The sequence below is a fragment of the Schistocerca serialis genome, chromosome 10 (genome assembly GCF_023864345.2).
Source record: "Schistocerca serialis cubense isolate TAMUIC-IGC-003099 chromosome 10, iqSchSeri2.2, whole genome shotgun sequence".
Classification (NCBI taxonomy): Eukaryota; Metazoa; Arthropoda; class Insecta; order Orthoptera; family Acrididae; genus Schistocerca; species Schistocerca serialis.
In genome coordinates this window covers 170,407,006-170,421,997 of record NC_064647.1, presented here as the reverse complement: position 1 = coordinate 170,421,997, position 14,992 = coordinate 170,407,006, and the positions used below count along the sequence as shown (strand labels likewise).

The window sequence follows — 14,992 nt, the reverse complement described above, 5'->3', positions numbered from 1 at the left end:
GAGGGACTAACAGAAAATTGGAATAAACACATGGATAAGCAAGGCTGAGTACCCGGGTAGTGTGTCTGTAATATGTCTGCCTACAGTGTGACACTGGACTCTCCATGGAATATCGGTTGTGGCGTCATCGATATGTAGCTTAGCCTAAGATCTAGGTTAGATTGAAAGATGGGAACCTGGTAGTGAGTTAGCGAAGCCAACGAATGTGAATGCCAAATAAAGGTTGTGGTAACAGGCTGACCTGTAGCACAACCTAATGTTCACTTGTGCACTATATTTAAACGCGTTTCGTCATATGTGAGGCACTTTTCATCACAGAAATGAAAAATACCAGTTAAATTCAGAAAGTTTATATTACATAGTGCTCAAGTCTTTGTCAAAAATTTCATGCACATTATGTGCATATATTGTACCTAAACTACGAAAAATGCAAGAGGGTCCACTACGTAATTTTTACGAAATGTCTTCATAAAGTTGAACAGGTCGTCTGGCTCTTGTAAGATACGCACGAAAATTTCAAGTTTCTCCAATAAACACTATGTGATCAAAAGTATCCGGACACCTAGCAGAAAATGACTTTTAATTTTCGTGGCGTCCTCCATCTGTAATTCTGGAATTCTATATGATGTTGGCAGCCCATTGTTCACGAAGTGCTGCACTGAGGGCAGGTATCGACGTCGGTCGGTGAGGCCTGGCACGAAATCGGCGTTCCAAAACATCCCAAAGGTGTTCTGTACAATTCAGGTCAGGACTCTGTGCAGGCCAGTCCGTTACAAGGATGTTACTGTCCTGTAATCACTCCGGCAGAGGCCGTGCTTTATGAACAGTTGCTCGATCGTGTTGAAAATTCCAGTCGGCATCCTCGAATTGCTCTTCAACAGTGGGAAACAAGAAGGTGCTTAAGACGTCAATGTAGGTCTGTGCTGAGAAAGTGCCACGCAAAGCAACAAGGAGTGCAAGCTCCCTCCATGAAAACCAGGACCACACCACGACACCACCACCTCCGAATTTTACTGTTGGCACTACACACGCTGGCAGATGACGTTCACCAGGCATTCGCCATACCCACACCCTACTATCGGATCGCCACATTGTGTACCGTGATTCGTCACTTCACACAACGTTTGTCCACTGTTCAATCGTCCATTGTTTACGCTCCTTACATCAAGGGGGGCTTCGTTTGGCATTTAGGGGCGTGATGTGTGGCTTATGAGCAGCCTCTCGACCATGAAATCCAACTTTTCTCACCTCCCACCTAACTGTCACAGTACTTGCAGTGGATTCCGATGCAGTTTGGAATTCCTGTGTGATGGTCTGGATAGATGTCTGCCTATTACACATTACGACCCTCTTCAACAGTCGGCAGTCTCTGTCAGTCAACAGACGAGGTCGGCCTGTACGCTTTTGTGCTGTACGTGTCCCTTCACGTTTCCACTTCACTATCACATCGGAAACAGTGGACCTAGGGATGTTTAGGAGTGTGGAAATCTCGTGTATAGACGTATGACACAAGTGACACCCAACCACCTGAGCACGTTCGAAGTCCTTGAGTTCCGCAGAGCGCCCCATTCTGCTCTCTCACTATGTCTAATGACTACTGAGATCGCTGATATGGAGTACTTGGCAGTAGGTGGCAGCACAATGCACTTAACATGAAAAACGTATGTTTTTGGAGGTGTCCGAATGCTTGTGATCACATAGTGTAGGTGTGAATGGGATCACGTGCTCGCACAAGCTGAGAGAGATGAATGCGTCTACGCGCTTGCCTGTACTTCCGTGTCGAATAAGCACACCAACATGCTACAAGCCGCAAGGCGCACAACTGTAAACGCACCTTGACAGTCAATTGTACCCCCTCTGCTCAACTTTCTCCAGTGTACACCTGTACAGCAGTAGCCTGCATTTCGAGAAACACGACCATAAACAAATTCGATGTGATCTCTGAATGACACGGATCTCTGATCCATGTCATTCATGTTTTTTGGAAACAAATATGTTGTAACGTAGAATGCCCTTTGTTGCTCTATGGGTCAGTTTTCCTTTGATCACGCTATTAATTTCATTTAGTTATGTGTGGGGTGTAACAGAAGTAATCTTGGAATTAATACATTATGCCATCTTCCTTTTCACTACACAGGGCCAAATAATTTAACATTCGCATTCAGATTCTGTTATGCTTTAATTTCAGAGTGTTATAACTGGAGCGTGGATCAGTATCTTAGAGATATTCAGATGTGGAAGTTAAGCGGCGGTACGCACATACCTGTCCACAAACAGGGCGTCTTATAAGTACCTCATTTATGACTATTGTTAACCTGGTGGTCCTAATTTTTCGTTGGCTGGTACTTTCTCTTCTGCGGCTTGTAGTTCTGTAGTCTGTAACTCGTCAACCATTAAACATGGTATGTACACAAACACAGAGTTCGGCAGATAAACGAACACTATGAGTGGTCGAAAAGGTGCATTTCTGCCTTTTGAAACCGTTTTCATTTTGTTTCAGCTTTTAAAAATGGGGCACTTTCCTTGTGTGAAGTAAGATAACACATAGCCATTTGTTGTGAAACCTCAAAAACATTTAGTTGTTCGCCTCTGTGCTCCTTGCAACTCAAAATGCCAGATGGCTAAAGTTTCTGCAAGCTTGTAGCAGCATTCTGTCTCCAGTTTGCAATGTTTATTCTTCGTGAAACTAGCTCATGCCAAGAACTACAGACAATGTGAGTATGGAAGGTGCTTGGATTTTTCTGACAAAAAAGTGAAAAAAAAATTAAGCGCCCAGAAGACTTGGTTGGATGTAGATATAACTTGGTACACGTACACACCATCAGTGGGATTCTAAATGATAAGATCTAGAGGTCCCTACGACACGTATGATAACCAGCAAAGTACATGAGTGTTGTTCGTCTTTAGTGTTGTTACCAGACCTGGTAGGGCATATAAGGGAGTGACCACAGTAAGATGTTGAGTGACCACTGTTAAGAACAGGAAGATACCACATACTCGTGTGCGACAGAACGTGACAAATTTGGGTTTCCATTTGGGCGGCTGCTCAGTTCACGCAATATCCAGATTTATGGGGCACACATATGTGACATAGGCCTGCTGTTGGACTGTATGGCATCGTGACAGAGGACGTACTTGTCATCAAGATTCTAGTCTAGCGCCGGCCGGTGTGGCCGTGCGGTTAAAGGTGCTTCAGTCTGGAACCGCGTGACCGCTACGGTCGCAGGTTCGAATCCTGCCTCGGGCGTGGTTGTGTGTGATGTCCTTAGGTTAGTAAGGTTTAATTAGTTCTAAGTTCTAGGGGACTGATGACCACAGATGTTAAGTCCCATAGTGCTCAGAGCCATTTGAACCATTTGAACCATTCTAGTCTAGCACATTTGACTGCCACAGGCAGGTTCGCAACATTTTGCTCTAAACGCTGCCCTTACAATCTCTTCATTTCTGAACCTGCCAATCAGGAAGAAGTAATAGTCTCACAGCAACGTTCTGTGTCATCCTGGACCAGACATCAGAAATTAGCAGCATATGGACTAGGGTATCACTGTCCCATTTGTAGGATGCCGTTAACATCACAACACAAACGGTTGCATTTGAAAGGGTGTTGTCAAGGGGAAAGCATGAACTGAGGAGCTGTAGTGCCACAGTTTGTTGAGCAATTAATCATGGTTTCGAAAAACCCTGGATGACCATTGTAGGTGAGTATGGCAGCTGGCCAGAGATCCCAGACCTGCACCTGTAGCATATGTGGGGTGCGATGACTGCTACTGAGGCGTGGAAGCGGCGTTCTTCTACTTGTCAGGACAGTGTCCCATTTTGGGCATTATGGGTTCGATGTTTGGCGAGGGCTATTGGAGACTGGTGTGATCAGTAGGGGCCTGCAGCCAGACAGGTGGTGTTCACGTAAAGTCTTTGTTAGTTCAACAAACTACAGAACTTATGATGCACACCCTCGTCCAGTAGCGCGGTCCAGCGTTGGCCCACGGCATCCACGTCCCACTGGCTAGGTCAAGCATCAATCTTACAGCCCACAGCGGCGGAAGTGATGAGCATGGTAGCAGGTGCCAAGGCCTCGGCAGTGCTGTATCAGATGTGGCAGCTGTATGATGTCGTTATAGTAATGACAGGCCGGCTGGTTACCACTCTACTGAGGTGTCAGACACCGGCAAGTGCCCTGTGGCTCAATGAATAGGAGGGCTGTGGTTCGAGCCGTACACCATGTGGTGGCAGCCTCCAGCAAAGAGGATAGTGGCGGTCTTGCGGCAGCAGTCGGCATACAAAAGATGCCGATTCTAAGCTCAGCTATGTCAGTATCGCCTATCTGGACCAAAGGACAGCTTTTATACATGCTTGGACTGATCTTGTTGCAATTCATATCATGTACTCGGCCCACCACATGCCTCCAAAATGCCTACTATTGGACAAGCAATGGGTGAAGCTTCTGTCATGGTGTAAGCGTTGAGATTCCAGCTGATGGCCAGTTTCAGATTTCGCTATCGGGCCCCATCTTGCTCCCGAGCCGCTAAACATGTAATGGAGAGGCACAATGGTATTTCTCCTAGGGTGTGGTGTGGTGGCTCTCAGCTACGACTTCAGGTCACGGCTTGTACTGATTGAGGTAACTCTCACAGCGCAACAGTACACTTAAGACAGCCTGCGTCCTCATGTGTTAAGTCGCATGTGACAGTCTCGTGGTGCCATTTTTCTTTGCTCGTCCACACATTGCCTCTGTGTGTGTGTTGAGGTACTTTTGTGGGCATCAGGATTCCCAGATCTGTAGCAAAAAGATCGTGTCTGGGAACACCTCGGATATCAAATCTGTCCCTCTTCCAGAATCCAGTATATTAAGAACCAATTACTAGAGTAGTCTGAAATGTTCTCGGAATGTAGAAGAAAAAAATGACCTAGCTCAGTGAAATTATTTTATTTTTCAGTGCAGTCTCCCTGCCTGTGAGCCAGGAATATTTGTGGCTACATCACATCTCAGCAATTAAATTCCTCCAGGACCTGCAACATACCTCTCAACTTCAGCTATCAGTTCTTTGTTTGAGGAGAATCTCCATCCACTGACGGAAATTACGCGATTAGAATTATATTAATTCCTTCAGCCGCTAACGGCCCTTAGCAACGTCGGCAGGCGAAAATGTGTGCCCCGACCAGGACCCGAACCCGGGATTTCCTGCTTACATGGGAGACACTCTATCCATCTGAGCCACCCAGGGCACAGAGGATAGCGCATCTGCAGGGACTATCTCGCGCACGCCTCCTGCGAGACCTACATTCTCACCTTATATGTCCACACACTAATTACTCGTGGGAGACATTCTTACCAAGTCCCGTAAGAGTTCGGGGGATATGTGCGCACCCGCACGGAAGAAGGAGGTCACGGCCGGGATGCCAGAACTATATACTTATATGGATGTGGTGTCTGTTCTTTCGGACATGTCCGAAATAACAGACACCATATCCATATAGAAATTACGAGATGTCTAGTGCAGCTAAATCAGACGCATAAAGTGGGTGCGACAAAAATTCGTATCTTAGTTCGTGTATTTTTGCTACGGCAGCAACACTTGTGTGTGAGTCTGCATTTTCCTGATGAAAGACGACTTTCTTCCATGTCAAATCTCGCATCCCGGAAAACTGACGCAATGTCATTTCTGGTTGCTCGTATTGCATTTCCGTTCTTTGATGGTGGTGAACCAGCATGTTTCCACTGCTCTGACTGTTGTTTTGTCTCTGTGGTGTAGCAGTAGACCCACGTTTCAGCTGTGGTCAGACTCTGGCACAAAAAAATTGGTGGGTTGCTCTGAAAAGCCGCGCGGGATTTGACGAGCGGTCTAAGGCACTGCAGTCATAGACTGTGCGGCTGCTCCCGGCGGAGGTTCGAGTCCTCCCTCGGGCATAGGTGTGTGTTTGTCCTTAGGATAATTTAGGTTAAGTAGTGTGTAAGCTTAGCGACTGATGACCATTGCAGTTAAGTCCCATAAGACTTTCACACACATTTTTTTGCTCTGAAAATGTGGCGAACACTGTTCGTACATTTGCATCCTGATGCGTTTCTAACCGTGCTTTAGGAGTCGCAGCACACACCTAGCAGATTATTTTCTTATATCCGATTCCACTATTAAAAGGCGATATGTCCGTTCAGGTGACGTCCCTACAGCATCAGCAGTTTCCAGCACTCAGTCGGCGATCACCCATGATCATTTTCCACACTTTTGCAATAATTTCGGGGGGGGGGGGGGGGGGGGGGTAGTGGCACATCTTGTTTGACCACTACAGGGATCATAGTCGGAGGTGTCCCTGCTATAATACGTTTGTCCTCTTAGTAAAAGTTGAATATGAAGGAGCAGGTTCCCTAGTGTGTCCTAAAAATCGATATGAGTTCCTTTAGCTCTCTTATGAAGTAATTAATCACTGCTAGAATTTCTTCCGTCCATTAGTCGCTACACGGGATCAACTACAGAGAGATGTGCACAGCACAGATACCCACAGTGTTGGCACGTTACATGTTTACTCTTAAAGGGTTGTGTATCTATATCTACATACAAAGTCCCCAAGGCACCGAGAGGTGCATGGCGGAGGGTGCCCTCTACCACTGCTACTCATTTCCTTTCCTGTTCACTCGCAGACAGAGTGACGGAAAAACGATTGTCTATATGCTTCCGTATGAGCCCTAGTCTCTCTAATCTTATCACCGTGGTCCATTGGCGAAATGAACGTTGGCGGCAGTAGAATCGTTCTGCATTCAGCTTCAAATGCCGGTTCTCTAAATTTCCTCGAAAAGAACGTCGACTTCTCTCCAGGGATTCCCATTTTAGTTCCCAAACAATACTTGCTTGCTGTTAGATCTTATCCGCCTCTCCGACGTCTTTGTTTAATCCGATTTGGTGCGGACCCCAAACACTCGAACAGCACTCAGCAGTGGATCGAACTAGTGTTCTATATGAAGTCTCCTTTACAGATGATCCACACTTACCTAAAATTCTCCCAGTTCGCCGAAGTAGACCATTCGCCTTCCCTGCTAACAATTCTTACATGCTCATTCTGTTTCATATCACTCTGCAGCGTTAGGCCTAGATATTTAATCGGCGTTACTGTGTGAAGCAGCAGAATACTAATGCCGTACTTCAACATTATGAGTTTGTTTTTCCTACTCATCTGCATTAACTTATATTTTACTACGTTCAGAGTTAGCTTACCAATTACAACGCAGGGACCTCGTTGCGCAAGCGCTGACAGCTGTTGCTGATCCTGGAAAATCTTTAGACTATCCCCGTACAAAGCCTGTAGACATACAGACTTGAAGATGACACCCTTCCGAAATGAATCAGTACAAGCATTCAGGCCAGAGGGGGTGCAAAGCCAAGTGCCCCAAGCTCTTCGTAAATTTGACTCGATTTTTTAATCGCTGCAATAATTCTCAGAAATGAGAGGTTTCATTTCTTTTCCTGGTCCCCTTCTGTGTGCTTCACTTTCTTTGTCACGGAGTGTTTGTACAAATGTCATATGAACTACTCTCTTAGTTAAGTAAACTGTAGGGAATAGGTAATCATTTTAAACTAGTATTGTTAGTTTGGGCTCACTTTTTAACACTTTTGAATTTCTAAAGATCAGATAAATCACATGCCGTAATTTCAGAACTGTACCTTATTAAAGACGCCTAGTACTCCTTCTTCCCAGTCACCGATAGGGACGAGAGATTCCACAGTAACGCTTACATCAGGAGCAAACCAGTAGGGTTCTGAAAAGAAAATAAATTATTTGCGATATATGATTAGAAACAATAACTACCGTAAAATATGTGGAAGTAGTCGTTCAGCGTGACGTAAGGGACCTAAGTATTCCACAATACTGTGTATGTTCTACAATATCAATTTATTTTTTCAAGCAGTTTCCCGCTTACAAGGACTTCATCAGAGTTTAAATGACTGTGTGGTCAGAACAGCGTTCAAAAACATGTTACATTTCGAGTCTTAGGTACAAACACAGAGAAAATGTCATGTTTGACAGAGCAGGCCGGCCGGGGTGGCCGAGTGGTTCTAGGCTCTACAGTCTGGAACCGCGCGACCGCTACGGTCGAAGGTTCGAATCCTGCCTCGGGAATGGATGTGTGTGATGTCCTTAGGTTAGTTAGGTTTAAGTAGTTCTAAGTTCTAGGGGACTGATGACCTCAGATGTTAAGTCCCATAGTGCTCAGAGCCATTTGAACCATTTTGACAGACCAGTAGTAGTGTATTTAAAAGCAGAAAACAGTAAATTAATGTAAACAGAACAAAGCAGAAACACGAAAAAAGTGGCTCTAGGACAATTTAAAGTACGAGGGGCGTTCAACAATATTGCAAAACATATTTTTTTTTCTAAAAGTAGGTTTTCTTTTTATTCGGGATTCCAATACACCATATTATCCCCCACTGTTTTAGCTACAGACTCTACATAACTCTACATCTTCATCTACATCTACATGGTTGCTCTGCAATTCACACTTAAGTGCCTGGCAGAGGATTCATCGAACCATTTTCATACTACTTCTCTCTCGAATGGTGCGTGGAAAAAAGGAACACCTGAATCTTTCCGTTCCAGCTCCGATTTATCTTATTTTATTACAATGATCATTTCTCTCAACGTAGGTGGGTGCCAACAATATATTTACGAATTCGGAAGAGAAAGTTGGTGATTGAAATTTCGTAAGTAGATCTCGCCGCAAAGAAAAGCGCCTTTGTTTCAGAGACTGCCACCCCAACTCGCGCGTCACATCAGCGACACACTCACCACTATAGCGCAATAACACGAAACGAGCTGCCCTTCTTTGCACTTTTTCGATGTCCTCCGTCAATCCTACCCGGTAAGGATCCCACACCGCGCGGCAATATTCCAGCAGAGGACGGACAAGTGTAATGCAGGCTGTCTCTTTAGTGGGTTTGTCGCATCTTCTAAGTATCTGCGAAGAAAGCGCAGTCTTTGTATCGCCTTCCCCACAATATTATCTACTGTATGTGGTCTTTCCAATTTTAAGTTGCTCGTAATTGTAATTCCTAGGTATTTAGTCGAATTGACAGCCCTATTTTACAACATAATCTCCGTTCAATACAACGGCCTCACACCACCTGACCGTAAGGGCTTGTATCCCCGAATGGTACCACTGTACGTCTCGCTGCAACAATAGCCTCCCCATTCCTAGTCAGATCAACTTTTTTGAGCTCCTCTCGGGTGCGCAGACTTATGTGATGCCCTGCGTTGTCGTGCAGAAGGAGAAGTTCGTTTCCTACTTGGTGGCGACGAACACGCTGAAGTTGTTTCCCCCATTTCACCTGATCGTTGCACCACGAGGAAGGACATAAAATAGAATAACCCCTTCAGAGTCACAAAAGACCTGACATTACCAGCTGAGGATACGACTTTGAGGTTTTTCTTCGGAGGAAAGGTGGTGTGGTAACCCTCCATGGGTTGCCGTTTTGTTTCCCGTTCGAGGAAGGACATAAAATAGAATAACCCCTTCAGAGTCACAAAAGACATGACATTACCAGCTGAGAATACGACTTTGAGGTTTTTCTTCGGAGAAAAGGTGGTGTGGTAACCCTCCATGGGTTGCCGTTTTGTTTCCCGTTCGAACTGACGAACCCATGTTTCAGCACCTGTGACAATGTTCGACAAAAAATTGTCAAGATCAGCCTCGTATCGCGCAAGCAATTCCGCACAGAGGGTCCTTCGCTGCTCTTTACAAATATCTCAGATGCTCTGGTTTTTCGCGAAAAGGAATTCAGGGACAGCTCTCTGCTTCCAACGTCCCTCCGTTACAGACGCCCTTTTGAAGGCTATTTATAGCACTGCCATCTATCGGAACTTCATGAAACTATAGGGGCAGAAGCGAGAATATTCCACGACAGCGCACAAAAAATTCCGCATTTTTATAATCCGAAATTGCCCGAGAAAAATACATGTTGCATTACTTACTGAACGTCGCTCGTAATTATATACGAGGCGTAAGCGGAAACTAAGGTCCAATCAGGCGCGAAATGGAAATCTATGAAAATCCGATGGAACTCTGCACAGCTGTGTTGGGCAGTGTCTTTAATGTGCCTGTCGATCGCGTCACTCTTTTCAGTTCAGAGCGCAAAGTGATGACGTAGAAATGCCTGAAACAACAGTGTCTCCCGCCAAGTACGCAGATCTGGTGATTTATTAAGCCTGAAGCTATGCAGCCCACATAACATAAATGTCATGTGTTTCTTTCTTCAAGACAGGCATGTGTATGGGTGTGTGTGTGTGTGTGTGTGTGTGTGTGTGTGTATGTTGTTTTTGGCATCAGTTAATTTTAGTAGTATATAAGTCTAGGGACCGATGACTTCAGCAGTTTGATCCCTTGGCAATTGACACACATTTGAACATTTTGATTATTTAGAGAGGTAGCTGGAACGTGTGTGAATAAAAAATTTTTGATTTTCCCTGTGGTTTTCATTACGCGACAGATGGAACCTTAGTTTCCGAAAAGCCCTCGTAGATAGGTTTTGCAGCTTTCTTAATACTGTAAACACGGGAGTAGAAAGTAATTGTCATGGTTTTTGGACATAAAAGTTACACACAGACGGTTAATAACATTTATACTTTTGTGACATCGTCAGCGTGAGGGGTAATCTGTAATTTTATGAAAAATGAATAAATTCTCAACCTCCAAGATCGCTAAAATCATTTATTCATGCAGATGACCAATTTCGCCAATTGTCTATTGTCATCTTCGGATCTGTCTTTACATCATTACATAATCTCCTCCATCAGTACAGTAAGTGGTGCTATGCAATCTATGTCCATGTTGGCAACGTGAGGTACTCTAGAAGTCGGCATGTCAATTTTAAAATAAAAACTATTTGCACACATATTACTGCGCCGATTACAAATAGCTTTTATTGTAAAATTGACATGCCGACTTCTAGAGTACCTCACCTTGCCAACATGGACATACATTGTGTAGCACGACTTACTGTACTGATGCAGGAGATTATGTGATGATGTAAACATAAAGGCGAAGATGGCAACAGCGAACCACCGAAACCAGTCATGTATACAAATAAATGATGTTAGCGATCTTGGCACTTCAGAATTTATTCAGTTTTCTTAATAATAGTTAATGGATCAGTCTACAGGTTTCAGCTGGCATTGCAAGTCTTCCGAAGTAAGAGTGATTTCAGGTGTCCCACAGGGGAGTGTCATAGGACCGTTGCTATTCACAATATACATAAATGAGCTTGTGGGTAACATCGGAAGTTCACTGAGGCTTTTTGCGGATGATGCTGTGGTGTATCGAGAGGTTGTAACAATGGAAAATTGTACTGAAATGCAGGAGGATCTGCAGCGAATTGACGCATGGTGCAGGGAATGGCAATTGAATCTCAATGTAGACAAGTGCAATGTGCTGCGAATACACAGAAAGAAAGATCCCTTATCATTTAGCTGCAATATAGGAGGTCAGCAACTGGAAGCAGTTAATTCCATAAATTATCTGGGAGTAGGCATGCCGGCCTTAGTGGCCGAGCGGTTCTAGGCGGTACAGTCTGGAACCGCGTGACCGCTACGGTCGCAGGTTCGAACCCTGCCTCGGACGTGGATGTGTGTGATGTCCTTAGGTTAGTTAGGTTTAAGTAGTTCTAAGTTCTAGGGGACTGATGACCTCAGATGTTAAGTTCCATAGTGCTCAGACCCATTTGAACCATTTGAAACAGGAGTAGGCATTAGGAGTGGTTTAAAATGGAATGATCATATAAAGTTGATCGTCGGTAAAGCAGATGCCAGACTGAGATTCATTGGAAGAATCCTAAGGAAATGCAATCGATAACAAAGGAAGTAGGTTACAGTACGCTTGTTCGCCCACTGCTTGAATACTGCTCACCAGTGTGGGATCCGTACCAGATAGGGTTGACAGAAGAGATAGAGAAGATCCAACGGAGAGCAGCGCGCTTCGTTACAGGTTCATTTAGTACTCGCGAAAGCATTACGGATATGACACATAAACTCCAGTGGAAGACTCTGCAGGAGAGAAGCTCAGTAGCTCGGTACGGGCTTTCGTTGAAGTTTCGAGAACATACCTTCACCGAGGAGTCAAGCAGTATATTGCTCCCTCCTACGTATATCTCGCGAAGAGACCATGAGGATAAAATTAGAGAGATTAGATCCCACACAGAAGCATACCGACAATCCTTCCGTCCACGAACAATACGAGACTGGAATAGAAGGGAGAACCGATAGAGGTACTCAGGGTATCCTCCGCCACACACTGTCAGGTGGCTTGCGGAGTATGGATGTAGATGTAGATGTAGAATGCACAACCAAGGCGCTTTTGAGACCCGAAGATGCTCTGATTTTCGACAGAAAGTGATTGTCTTTTATAAAAAAAAAATAGTGGTACAACTGTGTATTTTGTAAGTCAATTTTTAACCTTATTGTTTGTTTCTATCGTTGAACTGATCTGAAGATGGGCGAAAGTGTCCTAAACAGGTCAGTGTGAAATAAAAACAGCGACGGAAAGAAAGGTAACAAGCCTACTTTGTACACTACTGACCATTAAATATGCTACACCACGAACATGACGTGCTATAGACGCGAAATTTAACCGACAGGAAGAAGATACTGCGATATACAAATGATTAGCTTTTCAGAACATTCACACAAGGTTGGCGCTGGTGGCGACAGCTACAACGTGCTGACATGACGAGAGTTCCCAACCGATCTCTCATACACAAACAGCAGTTGACCGGCGTTGCCTGGTGAAACGTTGGTGTGATGCCTCGTGTAAGGCGGAGAAATGCGTACCATCACGTTTCCGACTTTGATAAAGGTCGGATTGTAGCCTATCGCGATTGCGGTTTATCGTATCGCGACATTGCTGCTCGACATCCAATGACTGTAACGAGAATATGGAATCGGTGGATTCAGGAGGGTAATACGGAACGCCGTGCTGGATCCCAACGGCCTCGTATCACTAGCAGTCGAGATGACAGGCATCTTATCCGCATGCAACCACGTCTCGATCCCTGAGTCAGCAGATGGGGACGTTTGCAATACAACAACCATCTACACGAAAAGTTCGACGACGTTTGCACCAGCATGGACTATCAGCTCGGAGGCCATGGCTGCGGTTACCCTTGACGCTACGTCACAGACAGGAGCGCCTGCGATGGTGTACTCAACGACGAACCTAGGTGCACAAATGGCAAAAGGTCATTTTTTCGGATGAATCCAGGTTCTGTTTACAGCTTCATGATCGCCGCATCCGTGTTTGGCGACATCGCGGTGAACGCACATTGGAAGCGTGTATTCGTCATCGCCATACTGGCGTATCACCCGGCGTGATGGTATGGGGTGCCATTGGTTACACGTCTCGGTCACCTCTTGTTCGCATTGACGACACTTTGAACAGTGGACGTTAAATTTCAAATGTGTTACAACCCGTGGCTCTACCCTTCATTCGATCCCTGCGAAACCCTACATTTCATCAGGATAATGCAGGACCGCATGTTGCAGATACAGAAAATGTTTGACTGCTGCCCTGGCCAGCACATTCTCCAGATCTCTCACCAACTGAAAACGTCTGGCCAATGCTGGCCGAGCAACTGCCTCGTCATAATATGCCAGTCACTACTCTTGATGAACTGTGGTATCGTGTTGAAGTTGCACGGGCAGCTGTACCTGTACACGCCATCCAAGCTCTGTCTGACTGAATGCCCAGGCGTATGAAGGCCGTTATTACGACCAGAGATGGTTGTTCTGGGTACTGATTTCTCAGTATCTATGCACCCAAATTGCGTGAAAATGTAATCACTTGTCAGTTCTAGTATAATACATTTGACCAATGAATACCCGTTTATCATCTGCATTTCTTCTTGGTGTAGCAATTTTAATGTCCAGTAGTCACTACCTGTGGCAAGTCTGCTTTGTTTTGACAGAATAGCAGCACATGAAATTTCAAGTTTGATCGAGCGACAGGACTAGGTAACGCTTGAAGCAGACGAGGGAGCACTGGGTGGGATTTCTGGACAGACGGAGGAAGCCCTACGACTCTGACGCCTGCTTTATGGACGTCGGCGAAGAGCCACGTCGCTGGGACTCAGGGAGGAGCCCACGTACGGCTTCGCAGTTCGCTACAGGTAGTTCACTGGAATCCGGGCAGCCGCGTAAGAGCAAAGCTAGGCGACACGAGGCGGTCAATACCCAAGAACGAAGGAAAAGCATGCAGTGGAGTGGTTACAGGGTGACTTTACGAACTTCCCTCTACCGATTTCATTCATACTGACAGGGTCTGTAGGGCACGACAAGGACTCTAACATATGCAAGCAGCAAGACGTAACTCTAAATCGTTTACAAGAAAAACGAGTTTGAAAACTGTAGGCGCACTTACGTACGTTGTATGGACGCCGTTTATTAAATCTTGTGCAGCGCAGCTAGCTCTTTATTCGCACGAAGTAATGGCCGCTATCGACAGGGGATCTCAAGTTGATTCCGTATTTCTAGATTTCCGGAAAGCTTTTGACACCGTTCCTCACAAGCGACTTGTAATCAAGCTGCGGGCCTATGGGGTATCGTCTCAGTTGTGCGACTGGATTCGTGATTTCCTGTCAGGAAGGTCGCAGTTCGTAGTAATAGACGGCAAATCATCGAGTAAAACTGAAGTGATATCAGGTGTTCCCCAGGTAAGCGTCCTGGGACCTCTGCTGCTCCTGATCTATATAAATGACCTGGATGACAATCTGAGCAGTTCTCTTAGGTTGTTCGCAGATGATACTGTAATTTACCGTCTAGAAAGGTCATCCGCCACCAGTATCATTTGCAAAGCGATTTAGAAAAGATTGCTGTATGGTGTGGCAGGTGGCAGTTGACGCTAAATAACAAAATGTGTGAGGTGATCCACATGAGTTCCAAAAGAAATCCGTTGGAATTCGATTACTCGATAAATAGTACAATTCCCAAGGCTGTCAATTCAACTAAGTACCTGGGTGTA

The 14,992-nt window shown here is 45.2% G+C and overlaps 1 long non-coding RNA gene across 1 annotated transcript in view; it reads right to left on the bottom strand.

The window, feature by feature from the left end:
* LOC126424976 (uncharacterized) overlaps positions 1-14,992 on the bottom strand; it is a 305,892-nt gene that overhangs the window by 132,062 nt on the left and 158,838 nt on the right. Inside the window, exon 2 of the long non-coding RNA XR_007576239.1 lies at positions 7,653-7,747. This is a non-coding gene — a long non-coding RNA (uncharacterized LOC126424976). The remainder of the gene's footprint in view (positions 1-7,652; positions 7,748-14,992) is intronic.